We start from the raw sequence: 27711 nt of genomic DNA, 5'->3' as shown, positions 1-27711 counted from the left end.
TACTCAAGACACATGCAATCCTCCTTTCTAGTCTAGTAAATCTGCAGTCTTCTGTGTTCTCACTCCTTACCTTTATATCTTTGTATTTTTCTCTTCTTTTACTCTCCACTTGCTGTAAGAAGCAGTACATGTGTTACATAAGAGCAAAATGGATATATCTCAGTCTTTGAAATGTTCTGTTTAATATAGGTTCAGATCTTGGTTCTTCCACTTTCTAGTTGTTTCATTTGGCTAAGGCACTGACACTTCAGAGCTGCGACGTCCTCATCTGGAAAACAGGAATAATAACCATCAGTTCTCAGGTTTGTTGTGATGAGTTATTGAAATAACACACGTGTTGAGCTTAGCATCATGCCTGGCACATCCATAAAACCTGTTCTACAAATGAGAGCTGCTGCTACTGCTTCTGATACTCTTTTTCAAGTTTTCTTTTGTCCACTTATCCCAAATTGTGACATTGTGCAGGAAAGTGTATGTTGTCATAATATAAATATGTTCAATCATGAGCTTGACATTTATATGACTATTACTACTCAGACCTCCTAACCAGCATCATGTGACTGACTCCTGCCCATCTTGACATTGTTGGTCTCATTTTTCAGTAGGATTGTCCAGTGTTATTAATACCCAACAGGAAGTGCAAATACAATGCAAAGCAGTTGTAAAGTGAAAATGCAAACTTTGCAAAAGATGTCAGGTCTCATGAAGTCAACACAAGTGATATTAGAAAAATGATGGAATCATATACAAAGGCAATGACAAATCAGCATCTGGTGGAAAAAGAGAAAATTGAACAAGTAAAGTATAGGTACCTCAAAAAAGAATGTTTTAAATATCAAAGGATTAAGAGGGGATTTGGGGGAAATTGATGAGAGCTTTGAATATTTCTGCTGAAGGAAGTCTTTTAAAAATAATTGGTCTGAGTACTTAACTAAGATACAAAAAGCATTAACCATGAAAGGAATTATGGGTAAATCTTACTACATTAAAATTAAGAGTGCTCCTCAAAAAAAGTCAAAGAAAGCAAGTCACAAACTTTATATATCTTTATCTATCAGAATATATAAAGAATTTCAAGTCAACAAGAAAAAGACAACTCAGTAGAAAAACAGGAAAATGATGTATGTGAATAGGCATTTCTCAGAAGAGGAAACATGAATGATGAATGAACTTGAAAAAAAATGTTCAACCTTATTTTATAAGCAGAGGAATGAAATATACAACCTCACTGAGGCACAATTTTGCAGTTTCTAGAGGGATGAAAGTTGTTTGTTTATCTATTGCTCTGTTATAAATTACCACCAATTTCACGGCTTAACACAATATACATTATTTTGTAATTTCAGTGAATCAGGAGTATGGGTATGGCTTAGCTGGGTCCTCTGCTGAGGAATGCCTGACAACACCAAGTAATGGCAAAGATGCAGATCAGTTTTTATACAACACTTTGGAAAATAATTTTACATTGTCTTACAAAGTTGAACATTCATGTATCTTTAAGATGCAGCAATTCCACTTTTAGGTCTACATGCTGGGAAGACTTGTACTTGTGAGCTAGGGAACATGCACGAGAATGTTCATAGCAACATTGCTGGTAAAAACAAAGCCCTAGAAACAATCCAAATGCCCACCAACCGGAGAATGAGTAAACTGTAGAATTCTCATCCAATAGAATATCAAGTGAACTACATGAGCAGAAACGTAAAATGACATCAGTAAATCTAGAATCATCATGGTGAGTAAAACAAGCAAGTCAAAGAAAAGTAGGTACACTTGGATATATTTTTATAAAGCTCAAAGCAAAGCAAAATTAAATGATAGGTATATGATAAAACTATATGAAAAAATCTAGGGAATGATGATAATGGGATTCAGAATGGTGCTTACCTTGGCTAATGGTGACAGTTGTGTAGGCACAGGGATGGGACAGAGAAAGGGGTATACAGATTTAGGTATTGATAATGTTCTATTTCATAAGTTGGGGGATGGATTAATCACAAGCATTCATTTTTTTATTATGCTTTGTAGTTGTATATGGTATAGATATTCTTTTGTGTGGTTGTTAAATAATAAAAATTTAAGAAAATGGTGTATTGCAAAAGTCAGATATATGAAGTCAAATTGTACTATAAAATAATGTTAGTTGTGTTAAAAAACCAATTATTTAAATTGATTTTTTGTTCTAGTAAGTAGTATATTACTACAATTAAAATATAAAAATTTAAGTAAGACAAGATAAACTTCTTTTTATGAGTTTTAGATGAGTTTTTCAAGGAAAAAAATCTCATTCAAACTTTTTTCCTTATTTACTATGAAAAATGATCACATTTCAAGTGGATTGACTTCAAGTGGCTTTAGCTATTAAATTTGTCCTTTGATAGTGAGGCCCTTTTCTAATTCATGAATACAAATATTATTGCTGCTACTAATACTCCCATGAAGATCTAAATGAACTGTTTCCCTCTCTATGGCCCACCAATGGCTCTCATCTCTACCTCTGAACCTACTCACACACTGCACACCACTCCTACCACCTCTCTGTGGACCTGGCGTTACTCTGTCTTGCTCTATAACTTATTATTTGTTTTTCCTCAACTGAATAGTAAGCTCCTTGAAGTTTTTTATCTTACTTGTCTTTGTATGTATGAAACTGGGACAATCACATGCATGGTATTGGTACTAAATAAAAACTTAGTTGACTTGCAGTTTTCTAGACCTGTTTCATTACAAGCTTAAACTCAACACTATCATTATTTAACATGTGCAAATTCTTCATATACATTAAGTTGCTAGATAAGGTACAAAGGTAAAACAAGCCAACAGTCATGGTAATGAAGTTCAGGCTCCTCTAGACAATTATATACTTTGTACAGGACTTCATAAACATATACTTGCATTCGGAAATAAAATCCCTTGTGAAAAGATCTCTCAAGAAAGTTTGTGTTAAAAAAAGAAGAAAAAAGAAAGTTTGTGTTGCTTATATCAGAAAGCGCCAGAAGTATTTTCTATTGTCACAAAAATGGTGAAGGTTAGTGCATGCAGATTTCTCGTATGCCTCATAAAACACTTAATCATCTACATCTGAAGCCTAGAACCACGGTGTAACCAAGTAGTTCCATGCTCATAAGGAAGTCAGCTGTATAATTCTGTTTTATCCCCAAATCCAGCATCTCCCATCCTCTCCAGGGGCCTTTACTACTTCATGACATCATAAACAAGATAGGTCCAGAGTTCAGTCTAGCTGACATTTTTGTTATAAAGCTAATAAACAAGAAAGCCCCAAGGTATCAGCTGTTATTTTTTCCTTTTCTAAAGCTAGATAGAAATGTAATATGTTTACACAGTTTCTAATTTATTTTCCTACTAATGAAAACAGGCATTCCTAGATAAGTTAGGCAATGTTCTGGAGTCGGCTTTATAGAGAGAGGGAAGCAATTTTGTTTAAACATTTAAATCTTAGTCTTTTGTCTTTAGTCTATTGTTAAGAATTGTGGATGGGGGTGGGAGGATAGAAAAAGACTAAAACCAAGCAAAGAGGCAAAAGTGTATTACATTTATTTTTAATTATGGAAAAGAGTTATGTGTGCAGTTAGAATTTCTGTATTTAAGGAGGCTGTTGAAAAAGCCAGCATATTATTTAGTTGAGGACTATAGTTTAAGAGTTATGCTTGCATTTTCATACTTACATGTATCAGTATGTATGTGCACATACAAGTAGAGTTTTCAGAGCCAATTAAGTGAATACATTTGAATTAAAAAAGGCATTTGAAACAACCTGAACTATCAGAAAACCACTATAAACATATAACTAAAAGATCAAGTGACTTCCTCAGTTATAAACAGTATACACAATGAAAACGTTTAGCTCAAATCTGTGAAACTTATAGTACTGGCTCACTGGGGTGAATTATATACAAGCTCTGTTAACAGGAAGATTGTACCCAATGGTCTAATTCAAGTAAAAGTTCAACATAAATATATCTTACCTCTATTGACGTGTCCTACTAAAGTATGATGGACATAGTTTGCTGACAGCATAATTGCAAGCAACAAAATTACTGAGCACCTAGGATGAGTAGAGAACAACAGTAGCTGCAAGGGAGCTATGGAATGATCCATTGTGGTTCTGACCTTAAAGGCTCATAATTCAATTGGAGAGAAAGAATGGACTCATAAAGATTAAATACTGAAGTAACACATATGGCATCTGTTGACATTTTGGAAACGAGATTTTCTGTATATCCTGTGAAGTAGGCTTTCTCAGAAGTAGCGGTTATGGGATTTAAAAAGAAAATCAACTTCATCTTGAACCCATTAGGTGAGCAGGAGTGAAGGCAAGATGGTGTCTCTCTCCTTAGAGTGTGTGATATCCAAGCATCTGAGTGGGTGACTTTCACCCTGGCGGGTGTAGGTAAGTGTGTGTATTTAGATCAGGAGGAAAGCTGCCTGTTTCACATGAGGTAGTTAGCCCACAGGGTGAGGTGATTATTCCTAATGCTCGTGCAAGCAAATTGATGCATCCAGGGTGAGCAGAATCAATGCATTGTCATTTGCCAAGCTCAGATTCAGATTAAAACAGAATAAATTAGTTCCTCTTAGTCAGTTATTGCCTCAAGTAGGCGAGCTGAGGAAGAAGAGTGTTAGGGTGTACACTGAATGTGAACTACCTTCTGTTTTCAGCTGAAGAGGCAAATCAGAAGACACAGAATAGAAACAGACAGTGAATATAAAATTGTAGCTCAGTGGGGAAAGGAGTTCTGTGAACAGCTCAATTTCTTCCTCTGAATTGTACGCAGAATAACACTGACTCTTATTTGCATAGACTGTTCAGAATGTAGACTTTTAATTTACTGTCAGTTTAAATACAAATACCTAACGTCTGAGTGGTTCCATATCTGGAGCTTCCAATATGGGGTTACAGACTGTTACCATGTAATGACAGCATTATTTGAAGCTAATACTGTAATTAATTTTTTACCAATGTACTCAGCCAATATTGACAATGAGCCGTGCTGTTATCCAGCATAACTTGGCAGAGTCTCTTGCAGCAAAAGAATCCATAACCACGTCTGACGGTCTGTCCAACTGAGAGACTGGGCTGTCTAGGAAGAGAACGTCATTTCAAGGATGGACGTAGTAAGGTTAATGCTATGCTCAGCCAAAGAGAGGGCTAGTCTTTTGGTGTTAATAGCCCAGTACAACTGTTCATAAAATAATTTAAAGAGTGAGGCATGCTACAAAGTAATATTGATGTGCATTATGCACAAACTCTGAATAAATAAAGAAGTGCCGACCTGAAGATGCTATCTTTTGTTGGTGGGGAAATAATAAACTATTTGTGATTTTCTTATGATATTTCATTGACATATGGTTCTTCTAACCCAGTGAGAAATTAATTGACTTGGTTTAAAAAGAAATGGATGCAGCTTAGTGAAGAAGGACAGGATATGTATTACAAGGCAGCTGGTTCTGCCACTGCTGGCTTATGGAGACGATATACGTCGGACAGCTAACGAGTCTCTGTTGTATTAGATTCTCTTTATAATAGAATTGCATGCTTTGTCTCTAAATGGGGTTATTATACACACCATTGCACAATGTTTGAAGAGCTTAGTTGGCCCTTGTAGAGGGTTAGGAGAGAAATAAATTGGAAAACAATCGTACTTAAGACCTTCAATCCATCAAACACTCCATGTTTATCTAAATTACTAGCACATTCTCCCCAAATACAAATCTGTGTGATACACACGGGTAGAATGTTAATGCTGACCAGCTTTCACTTTGCTTTTATCAAAAGCTAGGTTTTTTATTGTAAGCATAGACCCAAGTTCATGCATGTTGAAGCCTGCCAGTGCATTTCAACCAGAACCCTCCATTCCCTCTCCCACTGTCTTCATCCCTGAAGTTTCATTTGGTATTCTTTCCATCCACCATGAATGCACATGCATCACTTCTCCTGGGTTATTTCACCCTAAGAACTTTTTGACTTTGAATACTCAGGCAGTTTTCATGGTCATTCACTCAGTTTCTTCATTTTCCCCTCCACACTTGTGGACCCTGACTGTTCACTCAGTTATTCTTTAGAATAAATCCATTTCAATTCATTTTATAGCCTTGATAAAACTCCAGGAAGTTACAGAAGAAGACAGGATAAGTGGCAACATTGTCCACTCTGTCTGTATATGGAGATTGCACGTCCTGTTAGAGGACATGGCAAGGCTCATTCAGATGGAGTGGGTCAGCAGAAGTGGGAGCTGAGTTGGGCTCTTACCTCTGATACCCTCTCACCTGGCTTTGAACCTGACTCCGTTCTTCTATTGATGTTATCGTGTAGCCTTTAGGAATTACGTAGCTCAATTTGATCCAGATTCTTTCAGGGTTGTAACATATCTTCAAGCCCCAGAGGAGGTGTTGCATGGGAAAAGTGATCCTTGAGTATATCATGACAAGGTTTTTGGCTTGTCGAAGAATTGGACGCATCGTTCATTCCTGTTGACCTTGGGATTCTTATCTGTGAGATGAGGTAAAGAGATTTGCTTCTTCCAGTCTTTTCTGTGAGTCTTTCTTCCCTCTCTACCAGGAGCAATTGAAAAGAATTATGCCTGTGAAACATTGAATGGTTCTTGGAGAAAGATGGCCTTTTCGGTTTAAGACATTATCATATTCCAAACCAGATGCTTCCTCCTCATCATTGGGAGATTCTTTACTTTTCAAGTCGACTTGTACTCTGGGTATAGAGAAAGATGAGATGACAGAAATGGACAAAACGGTTTCATGGGCTTCCCCACATATTTATTACCCTCTCCAAATTGAAGCTTGAAGCCTTGTCAGAAGTGTTATTTTTCCAACAGAGCAGGCATTAAGTGGCTAGAGAAAATAAACTCACTTCCTGATATCTTTCTCATTGCTTGCTACATCCATTTACTGGGAACATTATATTGTAAGGTGTGACAGGAGGTGTTGTACAGTAAAGGAGAATCACCACTTTGGAATTCTATTTGTCCAAGTTTTCTTCTTTTGCATGGACTTTTGGGTTTCCGTGTCATTTCTGGAATTATTTCTTAAATGGTGAGTATTATTATTATTTTTTAACATCTTTATTGGAGTATAATTGCTTGACAATGATGTGTTAGTTTCTGCTGTATAACAAAGTGAATCAGCTATACATATACATATATCCCCATATCCCCTCTCTCTTGCGTCTCCCTCCCACCCTCCCTATCCCACCCCTCTAGGTGGTCACAAAGCACCGAGTTGATCTCCCTGTTCTATGCGGGTGCTTCCCACTAGCTATCTATTTTACATTTGGTGGTGTATATATGTCCATTCCACTCTCTCACTTCGTCCCAGCTTACCCATCCCCCTTCCCATGTCCTCAAATCCATTCTCTACGTCTGTGTGTTTATTCCTGACCTGCCCCTATGTTCTTCAGAACCTTTTTTTTTTTTAAGATTCCATATATATGTGTTAGCATACAGTATTTGTTTTTCTCTTTCTGACTTACTTCACTCTGTATGGCAGACTCTAGGTCCATCCACCTCACTACAAATAACTCAATTTCGTTTCTATTTATGGCTGAGTAATATTCCATTGTATATATGTGCCACATCTTCTTTATCCATTCATCTGTCGATGGACACTTAGCTTGCTTCCATGTTCTGGCTATTGTAAATAGAGCTGCAATGAATATTGTGGTACATGACTCCTTTTGAATTATGGTTTTCTCTGGGTATATGCCCAGTAGTGGGATTGCTGGGTCGTGCGTTAGTTCTATTTTTAGTTTTTTAAGGAGCTTCCATACTGTTCTCCATAGTGGCTGTATCAATTTACATTCCCACCAACAGTGTAGGAGAGTTCCCTTTTCTCCACACCCTCTCCAGCATTTGTTGTTTGTACATTTTCTGATGCCCATTCTAACTGGTGTGAGTTGATGCCTCATTGTAGTTTTGATTTGCATTTCCCTATTAATTAGTGATGCTGAGCAGCTTTTCATGTGCTTCTTGGCCATATGTATTTCTTCTTTAGAGAAACGTCTATTTAGGTCTTCTGCCCATTTCTTGATTGGGTTGTTTGTTTTTTAAATATTGAGCTGCATGAGCTGTTTATATATTTTGGAGATTAATCCTTTGTCCATTGATTCATTTGCAAATAGTTTCTCCCATTCTGAGGGTTGTCTTTTCATCTTGTTTGTAGTTTCCTTTGCTTTGCAAAAGCTTTTAAGTTTCATTAGGTCCCATTTGTTTATTTTTGTTTTTATTTCCATTACTGTAGGAGGTGGATCAAAAAAGATCTTGCTGTGATTTATGTCAAAGGGTGTTCTTCCTATGTTTTCCTCTAAGAGTTTTATAGTGTCAGGACTTACATTTAGGTCTCTAATCCATTTTGAGTTTATTTTTGTGTATAGTGTTAGGGTGTTCTAATTTCATTCCTTTACATGTAGCTGTCCGGTTTTCCCAGCACTACTTATTGAAGAGACTGTCTTTTCTCCATTGTATATCCTTGCCTCCTTTGTCATAGATTAGTTGACCATAGGTGCATGGGTTTATCTCTGGGCTTTCTATCCTGTTCCTTTGATCTATGTTTCTGTTTTTGTGCCAGTACCATATTGTCTTGATTACTGTAGCTTTGTAGTATAGTCTGAAGTCATGGAGTCTGATTCCTCCAGCTCCGTTTTTTTCCCTCAAGACTGCTTTGGCTATTCAGGGTCTTTTGTGTCTCTATACAAATTTTAAGATTTTTTATTCTAGTTCCATAAAAAATGCCATTGGTAATTTGATAGGTATTGCATTGAATCTGTAGATTGCTTTGGGTAGTACACTCATTTTCACAATATTGATTCTTCCAATCCAAGAACATGGTATATCTCTCCATCTGTTGGTATCATCTTTAATTTCTTTTATCAGTGTCTTATAGTCTTCTGCATACAGGTCTTTTGTCTCCCTAGGTAGGTTTATTCCTAGGTGTTTTATTCTTTTTGTAGCAGTGGTAAATGGGAGTGTTTCCTTAATTTCTCTTTCAGATTTTTCATCATTACTGTATAGGAATGCAAGAGATTTCTGTGCATTAATTTTGTATCCTGTAACTTTACCAAATTCATTGGTTAGCTCTAGTAGTTTTCTGGTGGCATCTTTAGGATTCTATATGTATAGTATCCTGTCATCTGCAGACAGTGACAGTTTTACTTCTTCTTTTCCAGTTTGTGTTCCTTTTATTTCTTTTTCTTTTCTGATTGGTGTGGCTAGGACTTCCAAGACTATGTTGAATAATAGTGGTGAGAGTGGACAACCTTGTCTTTTCACCATTGAGAATGATGTTTGCTGTGGGCTTGTTGTATATGGCCTCTATTATGTTGAGGTAGGTTCCCTCTATGCCCACTTCCTGCAGAGTTTTGCTAAATTTTGTCCAAAGATTTTTCTGTATCTATTGAGATGATCCTATGGTTTATATTCTTCAATTTGTTAACATGGTGTATCACATTGATCAATTTGCGCATATCGAAGAATCCTTGCATCCCTGGGATAAACCCCACTTGATCATGGTGTATGATCCTTTTAATGTGTTGTTGGATTCTCTTTGCTAGTATTTTGTTGAGGATTTTTGCATCTGTGTTAATCAGTGATATTGGCCTGTAGTTTTCTTCCTTTGTGACATCTTGTCTGGTTTTGGTATCAGGGTGATGGTGGCCTCGTAGAATGAGTTTGGGAGTGTTCTTCCCTCTGCTATATTTTGGAAGAGTTTGAGAAGGATAGGTGTTAACTCTGTAAAGCCATCTGTTCCTGGGCTTTTGTTTGTTGGAAGATTTTTAATCACAGTTTCATTTTCAGTGATTGGGATTGGTCTGTGTATATTTTCTCTTTCTTCCTAGTTCAGTTTTGGAAGGTTGTACTTTTCTAAGAATTTGTCCATTTCTTCCAGGTTGTCCACTTTATTGGAATATAGCTGCTTGTAGTAATCTCTCATGATCCTTTGTATTTCTGCAGTGTCAGTTGTTACTTCTCCTTTTTCATTTCTAATTTTGTTGATTTGAGTCTTCTCCCTTTTTTTCTTGATGAGTCTGTCTAATGGTTTATCAATTTTGTGTATTTTCTCAAAAACCAGCTTTTAGTTTTATTGGTCTTTGCTATCATTTCCTACATTTCTTTTTCATTTATTTCTGATCTGATCTATATGATTTCTTTCCTTCTGCTAACCTTGGGGTTTTTTTTTTTGTTGTTGTTGTTGTCCTTCCTCTTTCCCTAATTACCTTTGTTGTAAGGTTAGATTGTTTATTTGAGATTTTTCTTTTTTCTTGAGCTAGGCTTGTATTGCTATAAACTTCCCTCTTAGAACTGCTTTTGCTGCATCCTGTAGGTTTTGGGTAGTTGTGTTTGTTTTCATTGTCATTTGTTTCTAGCTATTTTTTGATTTCCTCTTTGATGTCTTCATTGATCTCTTGGTTATTTAGTAGCGTACTGTGTAGCCTCCGTGGGTTTGTATTTCTTACAGTTTGTTTTCCTGTAATTGATATCTAGTCTTATAGCTTTGTGGTCAGAAAAGATACTTGATATGATTTCAGTTTTCTTAAATTTACCAAGGCTTGATTTGTGATCCAAAATATGATCTATCCTGGAGAATGTTCCACGAGCACTTGAGAAGAAAGTGTATTCTGTTGTTTTTGGATGGAATGTCCTATAAATATCAGTTAAGTCCATCTTGTTTAATGTATCATTTAAAACTTGTATTTCCTTATTTATTTTCATTTTGGATGATCTGTCCATCGGTGAAAGTGGGGTGTTATAGTCCCCTACTATTATTGTGTTGCTGTCGATTTCCTCTTTTATGGCTGTTAGCATTTGGCTTATGTATTGAGGTGCTCCTATGTTGGGTGCATAAATATTTACAATTGTTATATTTTCTTCTTGGATTTATCCCTTGATCATTCTGTACTGTCCTTCTTTGTCTCTTGTAATAGTCTTTATTTTAAAGTCTATTTTGTCTGATATGAAAATTGCTACTCCACCTTTCTTTTGGTTTCCATTGGCATGGAATATCTGTTTCCATCCCCTCACTTTCAGTCTGTATGTGTCCCTAGGTCTGAAGTGGGTCTCTTTTAGACAGCATATATATGGGTCTTGTTTTTGTATCCATTCAGCCAGTGTATGTCTTTTGGTTGGAGCATTTAATCCATTTACATTTAAGGTAATTATTGATATGTATGTTCCTATGACCATTTTCTTAATTGTTTTGGGTTTGTTATTGTAGGTCTTTTCCTTCTCTTGTGTTTCCTGCCTAAGGAAGTTCCTTTAGCATTTGTTGTAGAGCTGGTTTGGTGGTGCTGAATTCTCTTAGCTTTTGCCTGTCTGTAAAGGCTTTAATTTCTCCATCAAATCTTAATGAGATCCTTGCTGGGTAGAGCAATCTTGGTTGTAGGTTTTTTCTCTTTCATCACTTTAAATATGTCCTGCCAGTCCCTTCTGGCTTGTAGAGTTTCTGCTGAAAGATCAGCTGTTAACCTTATGGGGATTCCCTTGTATATTATTTGTTGCTTTTCCCTTGCTACTTTTAATATTTTTTCTTTGTATTTAATTTTTGATAGTTTGATTAATATGTGTCATGGCGTGTATCTCGTTGGATTTATCCTTTATGAGACTCTCTGCACTTCCTGGACTTGATTGACTACTTCCTTTCCCATAATAGGGAAGTTTTCAACTATAATCGCTTCATATATTTTCTCAGTCCCTTTCTTTTTCTGTTCTTCTTCTGGGACCCCTGTAATTCAAATGTTGGTGCATTTAATGTTGTCCCAGCTGTCTCGGAGACTGTCCTCAACTCTTTTCATTCTTTTTTCTTTATTCTGCTCTGAGGTAGTTATTTCCACTATTTTATCTTCCAGGTCACTTATCCATTCTTCTGCCTCAGTTATTCTGCTATAGATTCCTTCTAGAGAATTTTTAATTTCATTTACTTTGTTGTTCATCATTGTTTGCTCTTTAGTTCTTCTAGGTCCTTGTTAAATGTTTCTTGTATTTTCTCCATTCTATTTCCAAGATTTTGGATCATGTTTACTATCATTACTCTGCATTCTTTTTCAGGGAGACTGCCTATTTCCTCTTCATTTGTTTGGTCTTGTGAGTTTTTACCTTGCTCCTTCATGTGCTATGTATTTCTCTGTCTTCTCATTTTGCTTAACTTACTGTGTTTGTGGTCTCCTTTTCTCAGGCTGCAGGTCCCTAGTTCCCATTGTATTTGGTGTCTGCCTTCAGTGGGTAAGTTTGGTTCAGTGGATTGTGTAGGCTTCCTGGTGGAGGGGGACTGGTGCCTGTGTTCTGGTGGATGAGGCTGGATCTTGTCTTTCTGGTGGGCAAGACTGTGTCCGGTTGTGTATTTTGTGGTTTCTGTGAACTTACTATGATTTTAGGCAGCCTGTCTGGTAATGGGTGGGGTTGTTTTCCTGTCTTGCTAGTTTAGCATGGAGTGTCGAGCACTGGAGCTTGCTGGTTGTTGAGTGGAGCTGGGTCTTAGCGTTGAGACGGAAGTCTCTGGGAGAGCTCTTGTTGACTGTAATTATGAGGGACCGGGAGGTCTCTGGTGGACCAATGTCCTGAACTCAGCTCTCCCACCTCAGAGGCTCAGGCCTGACATCAGCTGGAGCACCAAGACCCTGTCAGCTACATGGCTCAGAAGAAAAGGGAGAAAAGAAAAAAAAGAAAGAAAGAAAGAAAAAAATAAAATAAAGTTATTAAAAATATATATATATTATGAAAATAAAAAACTAATAAAATAAAAGGAGCAACCAAACCAATAAACACATCTACCAATGATAACAAGAGCTAAAAACTATACTAAAAAAAATGGACAGACAGAACCCTAGGACAAATGGTAAAAACAAACATATACAGACAAAATCAGAAAGAAACATACACACAATCACAAAATAAGAAAAAGGAAAAAGTATATATATATAAGCATATTTTATATATATATATAAAAGGAAGAGAGCAACCAAATCAGTAAACAAACCTACCAATGATAATCTCTAAATACTAAATACTAAACTAAGATAAACATAAAACTAGAAACAAATTAGACACAGAAAGCAAACCCCAAGTCTACAAGTTGCTCCCAAAGTCCACCACCTCAGTTTTGGGATGACTCGTTGTCTATTCAGGTATTCCACAGACGCAGGGTACATCAAGTTGATTGTGGATATTTAATCTGCTGCTCCTGAGGCTGCTGGGAGAGATTTCCCTTTCTCTTCCTTGTTTGCACAGCTCCTGGGGATTCAGCTTTGGTTTTGGCCCCTCCTCTGTGTAGGTCGCCCTCTGGCGTCTGTTCTTCACTCAGAGAGGAGGGGGTTAAAGGAGCAGCTGCTTATGGGGTTCTGGCTCACTCAGGCTGGGGGGAGGGAGGGGGTATGGTATGCGGGGCGAGCTTGCGGCGGCAGAGGCTGGCATGACGTTGCACCAGCCTGATATGCGCTATGTGTTCTCCCATGGAAGTTGCTCCTGGATCACGGGACCCTGGCAGTGGTGAGCTGCACAGGCTCCCAGGAGGGGAGGTGTGGATAGTGACCTGTGCTTGCACACAGGCTTGCTGGTGGCTGCAGCAGCAGCCTTAGCGTTTCGTGCCCGTCTCTGGCGTCCACACTGATAGCTGTGGCTCATGCCCGTCTCTGTAGCTTGTTTAGGCAGTGCTCTGAATTCCCTCTCCTTATGCACTCTGAAACAGTGGTCTCTTGCCTCTTAGGCAGGTCCAGACTTTTTCCCAGACTCCCTCCCAGCTAGCTGTGGCGCACTAGCCCCCTTCAGGCTGTGTTCACGGAGCCAACCCCAGTCCTCTCCCTGGGATATGACCTCTGAAGCCCGAGCCTCAGCTCCCAGCCCCCACCCACCCCGGCGGGTGAACAGACAAGCCTCTCAGGCTGATGAGTGCTGGTCGGCACCGATCCTCTGTGTGGGAATCTCTCCGCTTTGCCCTCTGCTCCCCTGTTGTTGCGCTCTCCTCCATCACTCCATAGCTTTGCCCCACCCCTACCCCCGCTACCCCCCATCTCTGCCAGTGAAGGGGCTTCCTAGTGTGTGGAAACTTTTCCTCCTTCACAGCTCCCTCCCAGAGGTGCAGGTCCTGTCCCTATTCTTTTGTCTCTGTTTTTCCTTTTTTCTTTTGCCCTACCCAGGTATGTGGGGAGTTTCTTGCCTTTTGGGAAGTCTGAGGTCTTCTGCCAGTGTTCAGTAGGTGTTCTGTAGGAGTTGTTCCACATGTAGATGTATTTTTGATGTATTTGTGGGGAGGAAGGTGATCTCCATGTCTTACTCCTCCGCCATCTTGAAGGTCCTCTCGTGAGTATTATCTTGATATTTGTTTCTCCAGAAGCTTATCCCATCTGACTAATTTTTAATTTGCATACACTCTTTTGAAAGTAGAGCCATGTTATTTGTTATAAATTTTCTGTAATTCGACAAGGGAAAACTAAAACAAATGGTAACAATGACTGGTTAATGAATTTTCTTTTACCTACTTTTTAGATGACATTTATGTTCTCTGGCAAAAACAGATTATTTGATGACAATGGTAAGATTAGTTAACTCTAGGAAAAAATTAGTTTCCAGTTGATTGGATGTTTATTTAATGAGAGGGCATTTACTTATATATTTTTCCTTAAGCATAATTAATTACCTTAAGGAAGTAAATGTAAAAGTACAGAGACAAATGAGTAGACACACTAGTCTTTTTTGTTTTTTATTTTTATACATTTATTTTATTTATTTTTGACTGTGTTGGGTCTTTGCTGCGCATGGGCTTTCTCTAGTTGTGGCAAGCGGGGGCTGCTCTTCATCGCAGTGCACGGGCTTCTTATTGCGGTGGCATCTCTTGTTGCGGAGCATGGGCTCTGGGCACATGGGCTTCAGTAGTTGTGGCACACGGGCTCAGTAGTTGTGGCTCATGGGCTCTAGAGTGCAGGCTCAGTAGTTGTGGCTCACAGGCTTAGTTGCTCCGCGGCATGTGGGATCTTCCCAGACCAGGGCTCAAAACCCATGTCCCCTGTACTGGCAGGCAAATTCTTAACCACTGTGCCACCAGGGAAGCCCGACACGCTAGTCTTTATCAGTGCTTGTTCAGGTGACTGCAGTTCAGAGAAATGGGAATCCAGAATTGAGATGCCTTAGAAATAAATCTTGGCTCATGTGTAGTATCTTTAGTTCAAGGATCTGAAAATACATTACAAGCAATTAAACTTCAGGGTAGAAATGGGAATTCTGTATTGCTTATTGGTTTAAATAAGTCATAGAATTATGATTTGCTTTGGGATCCTAGGAAGTCCTTTCTTTTAGTTCTACAAATTTGTATATCTTAGGTTTCCTGAATTTTTACCTACTCCCTCAAATCAGTTCCAGATCTCAGTTCTTCTCATGCCATGTTTCTTTAAAGACTCACTTCTTTTTTACTTCTGACTTGTTCTTCAGTCTCTGTGACCTTTACCCCCACACGTTACTCCAGCCTTTCTGACCAAGGTTGCTTTGTCCTCACAGCCCACCCCAGAGGCTGTTTTCAGTCCTTCTCCTGTTTCTTCTCTTTAACCCCTTTGATGTCACTGATGATTCAAATCTTTCCTTCCTTTTTAAACGTCTGCCTTTTCTTGGTTTGGGGTAAATTATTCTCCTTCATTCTCTTTCTCTGGGTCTCTCATACTTACCTACCCCTTATATGCTAGTTTTCTCAAAAATCGGGTTGCCTTGGCCCTCCCTGTAAGCCATCCCAGTAGACAGATCCACTCCCATGGCTCTGGATGTGATCTACCTCTAGTTCCAACATTCTCCTCAATTCTCAAGTCTGAGACCTTATTTTCAACTTCTCTTCTAGATAGTCCCACAGGGCCTCAAGCTTAACATTTCAGGAACCCACTGATCATCAGCAGAGAATGTAGTAACAGTTCCCTTCCCCTCTCCCTATATCCTCCCCTCTCCTAGCCTGTCTGCCTCCAATGCCAACACCTCCACCCCCCGAGGTGTCCACAGTAACAACCTTGAAGTCCTCTGGGCTCCTGTTCCTTCCTTCCTCCCTTGTCTGGTCATTTACCAAATCTCCCTGATTCTGCCTCAGAAATGTCTTCACATCTACCTACTTTCCATTCTAGCGGCCTTGGGTCCAGCTTTCTTCATCTTCTGCTTGTACTGGTCCCCTGAGCAGTCCCCTCATTCTGTTCTCTGCTTTCCTGCTGGAGTTATTCCTCTGAAGACAAACCCAGGCATGGCTCATCCTTGGCTCCCAGTTGCTTAAAGGATGTGGTCCTAAACCACATCGCATGTGCCAACCTACGCACCCAGCATTTTCTCTCCGTGTACCTGCCTAGTGTATGTACCTGCTGAGCTGGACTCACCTCTCTCCTGTTCTCATCACTGAACCTTGGCCTAAAAAGCTCTTCTTTTCTCTCTCTGCTTGGGGAAAACTCCTACTCATTCTTCAAGGGACAGTTTAAGTGACATTTTTGTGAACTCTCCCCCAACTCCTCCAAACAGTTAGTCACTCCCTGCTTTTACTGGCCACAACACTTTGTAGAAATCTTCTGTCACCATCCTTGTCTCTCAGTCATCTGACATAAGTTTAGGAAGAGAGGGACTGTCTCTTCCTCATTTGTCTTATTATTTGTATCCAAATGCTAGCACATCCTGGGCCCTTGATCAGGGTTGGGATATCACAACTTTTTAAAGTTGAAATATGATTGATGTAGAATATTGTGTTAGTTTCAGGTGTACTACATAGTGATTTGACATTTACATATATTATGAAATGATCACAACACTAAGTCTAGTAATCATCTGTCCCCACACAAAGTTATTACAATATTATTGACCATTTTCCTTATGCTGTATGTTATATCCCCATGGCTTATTTATTTTATAACTGGTGGTTCATACCTCTTAATCCCCTTCAGCTATTTCTTCCTCCCCCTACCCACCTCCCCTCTGGCAAGCACCTATTTGTTCTTTGTACCTGAGTCTGTTTTATTTTGTTTTTTAGATTCTACATTTAAGTGAGATCATACGGTATTTGTCTTTCTCTATCTGGCTTATTTCACAAAGCATAATACCGTCTAGATCCATCCATGTTTTTGCATATTGCAAGATTTCAATTTTTTATGGCTGAGTAATATCACTTTGTATACATATACTACATATTCTTTATCCATCGTCTATCAATGGACACTTAGGTTGCTTCCATATCTTGGCTATTATAAATAATGCAGCAATGAACATTGGTGTGCATATATCTTTTTGAATTAGTGTTTTTGTTTTCTTCAGGCAAAAACCCGTAAGTGAAATTCTTGGATCATATGGTAGTTCTATTTTTAATTTTTTGAGGAACCTCCACACTCCTTTCCAACTTACAAATTGGCCACACCAATTTACAGTCCCACTACAGTGCACAAGTACTCCCTTTTCTCCACAAACTCGCCAACACTTTTTATAGTCTTTTTTGATGTTAACCATTCTGATAAGTGTGAGGTGGTATCTCATTGTGGTTTTGATTTGCATTTCCCTGATGATTTGTTATGTTGAGCATCTTATCATATGTCTGTTGGCCGTCTGGAAAACGTTTGGAAAAATGCCTATTCAGGTCTTCTGCTTTTTAATAGAGTTGTTTGGGGTTTTTTTTGATTTGAGTTGTATGAGTTCTTTGTATATTTTGGATATGAACCCCTTGCTGATTATATTGTTTGCAAATATATTCTCCCATTGAGTAGGTTGCCTTTTCATTTTGTTGATAGTTTCCTTCTCTGTGCAAAAGCTTTTTAGTTTTATACATGTTCTATTTGTTTTTTTGTTTTGGTTTTGTAGCCCTTGCCTGAGGAAACAGATCCAAAAAGATATTGTAAAGACTGATGTCAAAGAGTTTACTGCCTATGTTTTCTTCTAGGAGTTTTTATGGCTTCAGGCCTTGCACTTAAGTCTTTAATCCATTTTAGTTTACTTTTGTATATGGTGTGATAAATTAGTTGGTTTTTTTTTTCAACTTTTTAAAAAAAGCATTTATTTTTAATTTATTTTTTATGTGGGTAAGCATACAATTTATTTTTTCTATGTTCTTATTTTTTAATATTTTAAATTTATTTATTTTTGGCTGCATTGGGTCTTCGTTGCTGCGTGTGGGCTTTCTCTAGTTGTGGTGAGCAGTGGCTACTCTTCATTGCAGTGCATGGGCTTCTCATTGCGGTGGCTTCTCTTGTTGTGCAGCATGGGCTCTAGGTGCATGGGCTTCAGTAGTTGTGGCTCGTGGGCTATAGAGTGCAGGCTCAGTAGTTGCGGCACATGGGCTTAGTTGCTCCACAGCATGTGGGACCCTCCTGGACTGGGGCTCAAACCTGTGTCCCCTGCGTTGGCAGACGGATTCTCAACCACTGCACCACCAGGGAAGTCCGATAAATGAGTTTAGTTTGATTCTTTTGCATGTGCCTGTCCACTTTTCCCCACACTATTTATTGAAGAGGCTGTCTTTTCCCCATTGTATATTTTTGCCTCCTTTGTCATAGATTAATTGACCATATAAACATGGGTTTATATCTGGGATCACAATTCTGTTCCATTGATTTATGTGTCTGTTTTTGTGCCAATACCATATTGTTTGAATTACTGCAGTTTTGCAGCATAGTTTGAAATCAGGGAGCATAATACCTCCAGCTTTGTTCTTCTTTCTCAAGATTGTTTTAGCTGTTGGGGGTCTTTTGTGTTTCCATACAAATATTTAAAATTATTTGTTCTAGTTCTGTGAAGAATGCCTTTGGTATTTTGATAGAGATTGCATTGAATCTGTTGATTGCCTGGGGAAGTATGGTCATTTTAACAATATTAATTCTTTCAATCTATGAGTATGATATATCCTTCCATTTGTTTGTGCCACCTTCATTTTCTTTCATCAGTGTCGTATAGTTTTCAGAGTATAAGTCTTTAACCTCTTTGGTTAGACTTATTCCTAGACTTATTCCTAGGTATTTTATTCTTCTTGATGCCATTCTAAATGGGATTGTTTCCTTAATTTCTCTTTCTGATAGTTTGTTATTAGTGTATAGACATGCAGCATATTTCTGTATATTAATTTTGTACCCTACAACTTTACTGAATTTCTTTATTAGTTCTAATAGTTTTTTGGTAGCATCTTAAGGGTTTTCTATATATGTAGTATCATGTCATCTGCAAACAGTCAAGTTTTACTTCTTCCTTTCCAATTTGGATTTCTTTTACTTCTTTTTCTTGTCTAATTGCTGTAGCTAGGATTTCCAATACTATGATGAATAAAAGTGGCAAGAGTGGACATCCTTGTCTTGTTTCTGATCTTAGAGGAAATGCTTTCAGCTTTTAATCAAGTTTGCTTTGGGTTTGTCACTTATGGCCTTTATGATGTTGAGGTATATTCCCACCATATTCACTTTGTTGAGGTTTTTGTAATAAACAGATGTTGAATGTCAAAAGCTTTTTCTGCATTATTGAAAAGATCATATGATTTTTATTCTACAATTTGTTAATGTGGTGTATCACATCGATTGATTTGTGCGTAATGAACCATCTTTGTATCCCTGGGATAAATCCCACTTGATCATGGTATCAAGGTGATGCTGGCCTTGTAGAATGAGTTCAGAAGTGTTCCTTCCTTGAGGAACCAAGATGGTGTAGTAGAAGGACGTGCTCTCACTCCCTCTTCCAATAACACCAGAATAACAACTAACTGCTGGACAGTCATCCACAGGAAGACACTGGAACTCACCAAAAAAGATACCCCACATCCAAAGACAAAGTAGAAGCCACAATGAGATGGTAGGAGGGGCACAATCACAGTAAAATCAAATCCCATAACTGCTGGGTGGGTGACTCACAGACTGGAGAACACTTATACCACAGAAGTCCACCCACGGGAGTGAAGGTGCTGAGCCCCATGTCATGCTTCCCAACATGGGGGTCCGGCAGTGGGAGGAGGAATTCCTAAAGAGTCAGACTTTGAAGCCTAGTGGGAATTGATTGCAGAACTTCAACAGGATTGGGGAAAACAGAGACTCTACTCTTGGAGGGCACACACAAAGTAGTGTGTACATCAGGACCCAGGGGAAGGAGCAGTGACCCCAGGGGAGACTGAACCAGACCTACCTGCTAGTGTTGGAGGATTTCCTGCAGAGGCAGGGGGTGGCTGTGGCTCACCATGGGGACAAGGACACTGGCAACAGAAGTTCTGGGAGGTACTCCTTGGCGTGAGCCCTCCCAGAGTCTGTCATTAGCCCCACCAAAGAGCCCAGGTGGGCTCCAGTGTTGGGTTGTCTCAGGCCAAACAACCAACAGGGAGGGAACCCAGCCCCACCCATCAACAGTCAAGCAGATTAAAGTTTTACTGAGTTCTGCCCACCAGAGCAACAGCCAGCTCTACCTACCACCAGTCCCTCCCATCAGGAAACTTAAACAAGCCTCTTAGATAGCCTTATCCACCAGAGGGCAGACAGCAGAAACAAGAAGAACTACAGTCCTGCAGCCTGTGGAACAAAAACCACATTAACAGAAAGACAGACAAGATGAAAAGGCAGAGGGCTGTGTACCAGATGAAGGAACAAGGTAAAACCCCAGAAAAACAGCTAAATGAAGTGGAGATAGGCAACCTTCCAGAAAAAGAATTCAGAATAATGATAGTGAAGATGATCCAGGACCCTGGAAAAAGAATGGAGGCAAAGATCGAGAAGATGCAAGAAATGTTTAAAAAATACCTAGAAGAATTAAAGACCAAGCAAACAGAGATGAACAATACAATAACTGAAATGAAAACTACAGTAGAAGGAATCAATAGTAGAATAACTGAGGCAGAAAAACAGATAAGTGACCTGAAAGACAGAATGCTGGAATTCACTTCAGTGGAACAGAGTGAAGAAAAAGGAATGAAAAGAAATGAAGACAGCCTAAGAGACCTCTGGGACAACATTAAACGCAACAACATCCGCATTATAGGGGTTCCAGAAGGGGAAGAGAGAGAGCAAGGACCAGAGAAAATATTTGAAAAGATTATTGTTGAAAACTTCCCTAACATGGGAAAGGAAATAGCCGCCAAGTCCAGGAAGCCCAGAGAGTTCCATACAGGATAAACCCAAGGAGAAACACACAGAGACACACAGTAATCAAATTGGCAAAAATTAAAGACAAAGAAAAATTATGGAAAGCAGCAAGGGAAAAACGAAAAATAACATACAAGGGAACTCCCATAAGGTTAACAGCTGATTTCTCAGCAGAAACTCTACAAGCCAGAAGGGAGTGACATGATATACTTAAAGTGATGAAAGGGAAGAACCTACAACCAAGATTACTCTACCCAGCAAGGATCTCATTCAGACTCGATGGAGAAATCAAAAGCTTTACAGACAAGCAAAAGCTAAGAGAATTCAGCACCATCAAACCAGCTCTACAACAAATCCTAAAGGAATTTCTCTGAGTGGGAAACACAAGAGAAGACAAGGACCTACAAAAACAAACCCAAAACAATTAAGAAAATGGGAATAGAAACATACTTATCGATAATTACCTTAAATGTGAATGGATTAAATGCTCCAACCAAAAGACACAGGCTTGCTGAATGGACACAAAAACAAGACCCACATGTATGCTGTCTACAAGAGACCCACGTCAGACCTAGGGACACATTCAGACTGAAAGTGAGGGGATGGAAAAAGATATTCCATGCAAATGGAAATCAAAAGATAGCTGGAGTAGCAATACTCTTATCAGATAAAATAGACTTTAAAATAAAGAATGTTACAAGAGACAAGGAAGGACACTACATAATGATCAAGGGATCAATCCAAGAAGAAGATATAACAATTATAAATATATATGCATCCAACATAGGAGCACCTCATTACATAAGGAAACTGCTAACAGCTATAAAAGAGGAAATCCACAGTAACAGAGTAATACTGGGGGACTTTAACACCTCACTTACACCAATGGACAGATCATCCAAACAGAAAATTAATAAAGAAGCCCAAGCTTTAAAAGACAGAACAGACCAGATACATTTAATTGATATTTATAGTACATTCCATCCAAAAGAGCAGATTACACTTTCTTCTCAAGTGTGCACGGAACACTCTCCAGATGGGTCACATCTTGGGTCACAAATCAAGACTCAGTAAATTTAAGAAAATTGATACCATATCAAGCATCTTTTCTGACCACAACACTATGAGATTACAAATGAATTACAAGGAAAAAAAATGTAGAAAACACTAACACATGGAGGCTAAACAATATGTTACTAAATAACCGAGAGATCGCTGAAGAAATCAAAGAGGAAATCAAAAAATACCTAGAGACAAATGACAATGAAAAGGCCACGATCCAAAATGTATGGGATGCAGCAAGAGCAGTTCTAAGAGGGAAGTTTACAGCTATACAAGCCTACCTCAAGAAACAAAAAAAATCTCCAACAATCTAACCTTACACCTAAAGGAACTAGAGAAAGAAGGACAAACAAAACCCAAAGTTAGTGGAAGGAAAGAAATCATAAAGATCAGAGCAGAAATAAATGAAATAGAAACAAAGATCAATAAAACTAAAAAAGATAAACAAAATTGATAAACCACTAGCCAGACTCATCACGAAAAAGAGGGAGGGGACTCAAATCAATAAAATTAGAAATGAAAAAGGAGAAGTTACAACAGACACTGCAGAATACAAAGCATCGTAAGAGACTACTAAAGCAACTCTATGCCAATAAAATGGACAACCTGAAAGAAATGAACGAATTCTTAGAAAGGTATAACCTTCCAAGACTGAACCAGGAAGAAATAGAAAATATGAACAGGCCAATCACAAGTAATGAAATTGAAACTGTGATTAAAAATCTTGCAACAAACAAAAGTCCAGGACCAGATGGCTTCACAGGTGAATTCTACCAAACATTTAGAGAAGAGCTAACACCCATCCTTCTCAAACTCTTCCAAAACATTGCAGAGGAAGGAACACTCCCAAACTCATTCTACGAGGCCACCACCACCCTGATACCAAAACCAGTCAAAGATACTACAAAAAAGAAAGTTACAGACCAATATCACTGATGAATATAGATGCAAAAATCCTCTAAAAAATACTAGCAAAGAGAATCCAGCAACATATTAAAAGGATCATACACCATGATCAGGTGGGATTTATCCCAGGGATGCAAGGATACTTCAATATATGCAAATCGATCAATGTGATACACAATATTAACAAATTGAAGAATAAAAACCATATGATCATCTCAATAGATGCAGAAAAAGCTTTTGACAAAATCCAACACACATTTATGATAAAAATTATGCAGGAAGTGGGCGTAGAGAGAACCTACCTCAACATAATAAAGGCCATATATGACAAACCCACAGCAAACATCATTCTCAGTGGTGAAAAACTGAAAGCATTTCCTCTAAGATCAGGAAAGACAAGGATGTCCACTCTCACCACTATTATTCAACATAGTTTTGGAAGTCCTAGCCACGGCAATCAGAGAAGAAAAAGAAATAGAAGGAATAGAAATTGGCAAAGAAGAAGTAAAACTGTCACTGTTTGCAGATGACATGATACTATACATAGAGAATCCTAAAAATGCTACCAGAAAACTACTAGAGCTGATCAATGAATTTGGTAAAGTTGCAGGATACAAAATTAATGCACAGAAATATCTTGCATTCCTATACACTAATGATGAAAAATCTGAAAGAGAAATTAAGCAAACACTTCCACTTACCATTGCAAGAAAAAGAATAAAATACCTAGAAATAAACCTACCTAAGGGGACAAAAGACCTGTATACAGAAAACTGTAAGACACTGATGAAAGAAATTAAAGATGATACAAACAGATGGAGAGATATACCATGTTCTTGGATTGGAAAAATCAATATTGTGAAAATGAGTATACTACCCAAAGCAATCTACAGATTCAATGCAATCCCTATCAAATTACCTATGGCATTTTTTACAGAACTAGAACAAAAAATCTTAAAATTTGTATGGAGACACAAAAGACCCCGAATAGCCAAAGCAGTCTTGAGGGGAAAAAAAAGGAGCTGGAGGAATCAGACTCCATGACTTCAGACTATACTACAGTGCTACAATAATCAAGACAATATGGTACTGGCACAAAAACAGAATCATAGATCCATGAAGCAAGATAGAAAGCCTAGAGATAAACCCACACACCTATGATCAACTAATCTATGACAAAGGAGGCAAGGTTATGCAATGGAGCAAAGACAGTCTCTTCAATAAGTGGTGGTGGGAAAACTGGACAGCTGCATGTAAAAGAATGAAATTAGAACACTCCCCAACACCATACACAAAAATAAACTCAAAATGGATTAGAGACCTAAATGTAAGACCAGAGTTTATAAAACTCTTTGAGGAAAGCATAGGAAGAACACTCTTTGATGTAAATTACAGCAAGATCTTTTTTGATCCACCTCCTGGAGTAATGGAAATAAAAACAAAAATAAACAAATGGGACCTAATGAAACTTAAAAGCTTTTGCACAGCAAAGGAAGCTATAAACAAGACGAAAAGATAACCCTCAGAATGGGAGAAAATATTTGCAAACGAATCAACGGACAAAGTATTAACCTCCAAAATATATAAACAGCACATGCAGCTCAATATTCAAGAAACAAACAACCCAATCCAAAAATGGGCAGAAGACCTAAATAGACATTTCTCCAAAGAAGACATACAGGTGGCCGAGAAGCATGTGAAAAGCTGCTCAACATCACTAATTATTAGAGAAATGCAAATCAAAACTACAATGATGTATCACCTCATACCAGTTAAAATGGGCATCATCAGAAAATGTACAAACAACAAATGCTGGAGATGGTGTGGAGAAAAGGGAATCCTCTTGCACTGTTGGTGGGAATGTAAATTGATACAGCCACTATGGAGAACAGTATGGCGGTTCCTTAGAAAACTAAAAATAGAATTACGCTATTATCCAGCAATCCCACTCCTGGGCATATACCCAGCAAAGACCATAATTCAAAACGACACATGCACCCCAATTTTCATTGCAGCACTATTTACAATAGCCAGGTCATAGAAGCCACCTAAATGTCCATTGACAGATGAATGGATAAAGAAAATATGGTTCATATATACAATGGAGTATTACTCAGCCATTAAAAGGAACAAAATTGGGTCATTTGTAGAGACGTGGATGGATCTAGAGACTGTCATACAGAGTGAAGTAAGTCAGAAGGAGAAAAACAAATATCGTATATTAACACGTATACGTGGAACCTTGAAAAACGGTACAGATGAACCGGTTTGCAGGGCAGAAGTTGAGACACAGATGTAGAGAACAAACGTATGGACACCAAGGGGTGAAAGCCACAGGGGGGTGGGGATGGTTGTGTGCTGAGTTGGGCGATTGGGATTGACATGTATACACTGATGTGTATAAAATTGATGACTAATAAGAACCTGCTGTATAAAAACATAAATAAAATTTAAAAATTAAAAAAAATGTTCCTTCTTCCACAGATTTTTGGAGCAGCTTGATAGTAATAAGTATCAACTTTTCTTTAAATGTTTGGTAGAATTCACCTGTGAAGCCATCTGATCTTGGACTTTGTTAGATATTTTTTATTACCAATTAAATTTCATTAATTGGTCTGTTCATATTTTCTATTTCTTCTGTCATGATTCAGTTTTGGAGATTGTAGGTTTCTAGGAATTTATCCATTTCTTCTAGGTTGTCCATTTTACTGGCGTCTAATTGTTCGCAGTAATCTCTTATGATCCTTTGTATTTTGGTGGTGTTGGTTGTAACTTTTCTTTCATTTCTGATTTTTTGTTTATTTGGGTCCTCTCTCTCTCTCTCTCTCTTCAAAGGTGGCCCTGCTCACTCCCTTTGGTGAGGTTAACCCCAACCCTAGCCCTGCCCTGTTATGCTTTGATGACGTTTCCACTTCCAGTGATGCGCTTCCTGCATTTCTGGCTGATGCAATCTCCACTTCCAGTTACACCACTTGCCACGCCCCCCCACACGTGACCATGAATGAAAGAACCAGATAACAGGGAAACTTCAGGGTGAGAGAATATAAGCAGGAAAAGCTGACCATAGTGCACTGCCATGGCAACTTACCGCTGTGGTCCCTTCTGCAATGTTATCATCTGCCTGCCTTGTGACATTGAGCGACATCTGTCTGGCATATCTGACAGCATCATATGATGGCTGGACAACACTCCCATTACACTGCCCATGGATACCCTCTGGGGCAACCAACAGGTGAACCAGCAGATGGCTGTCCTTGCTCTGATTCTTTATTATTTCTCTATCTCATTTATTTCTTCTCTGATCTTTATTATTTCTTTTCTGTCCCCCAACTTTCAGTCTGTGTGTGTCTTTCGATCTGAAGTGAGTCTCTTGTAGGCAGCGTACATTTGGGTTTTGTTTTTGTATTCATTCAGCTACTCTATGTCTTTTGATTGGAGCAGTTAGTCCATTTACATTTAATTATTGGTGTTTTGTTGATTTCTTTTTCAAAGTTTTTTGTTCCTTTCTTTTTCTTTTGCTCTCTTCCCGTGTGATTTGATGACTGTCTGTAGTGTTACGGTTGAATGCCTTTTGCTTTTTGTGTGTATCTATTATTATATATTTATATATATATATATGTGATATATATATGTGATTATTTTAAGTTGCTGATCTCTTAAGTTTGAATGCATTCTAATCAGCCTACATTTTCATTCCCCACCTACCACGGTTAATGTTTTTGATGTCATATTTTACATCATTTTGTTTTGTGTATCTCTTAACTATATATTGTGATATAGATGATTTTACTACTTTTAGCTTACAGCCTTCCTCTAGCTTTATACATTGTTGACTTACTACCTTCACTGTATGTTTAGCTTTACCAGTGAGATCTTTCCTTTCATAATTTTCATATTTCTAGTTGTATCCTTTTCTTTTTCACCTAGAAAAATTCCTTTAACATTTCTTTTAAAGCCCGTTTAATGGTGCTAAACTCTTTTAGCGTTTGCTTATCTGTAAAACTCTTTATCTCTCCTTCAAATCTAAATGATAACCTTGCTGGGTAGAGAATTTTGGGCTGTAAGTTTTTTCCTTTCATCGCTTTGAATATATTGTGTCACTCCCTTCTGGCCTGCAAAGTTTCTTCTGAAAAGCCAGCTGATAATCTTATGGGAATTCCCATGTATGCAACTAGTTGCTTTTCTCTTGCTTTTTTAATATTCTCTCTTTATCTTTAATTTTTGCCATTTTAATTACAGTGTGTCTTGGTGTGGTCTTCTTTGGGTTGATTCTGTTTGAGACTACTCTCTGTGCTTCCTGGACCTGGATGTCTTATCTTTCCAAGGTTAGGGAAGTTTTCAGCTATTATTTCTTCAGATATTTTCTGTGCCCCTTTCTCTCTCTCTTCTCCTTCTGGGATCCCTATAATGCAAATGTTATTACACTTGATGTTATACCAGAGGTCTCTTAAACTATCCTTATTTTTTTTTAAATTCTTTTTTCTGTTCAGCTTTGTAATTTCCACTACTCTATCTTCTGGTTTATAGTTCCTCTGTACCATCTAATCTACTGTTGATTCCTTCTAGTGTATTGTTAATTTCAGTTATTGCATTCTTTAGCTGTGTTTGGTTCTTCTTTATATTCTCTAACTCTTCGTTGACATTCTTACTGTGTTCATACATTCTTCTCCCAAGTTCAGTGA

At 38.3% G+C, this 27711-nt stretch overlaps 1 protein-coding gene across 1 annotated transcript in view; it reads left to right on the top strand.

Moving 5' to 3' along the window:
* CFAP58 (cilia and flagella associated protein 58) overlaps positions 1 to 27711 on the top strand; it is a 106260-nt gene that overhangs the window by 71023 nt on the left and 7526 nt on the right. The window lies entirely within an intron of this gene.

The sequence above is a fragment of the Phocoena phocoena genome, chromosome 16, assembly GCF_963924675.1.
Source record: "Phocoena phocoena chromosome 16, mPhoPho1.1, whole genome shotgun sequence".
Lineage (NCBI taxonomy): Eukaryota > Metazoa > Chordata > Mammalia > Artiodactyla > Phocoenidae > Phocoena > Phocoena phocoena.
This window is presented reverse-complemented; position numbering and strand designations above follow the sequence as displayed.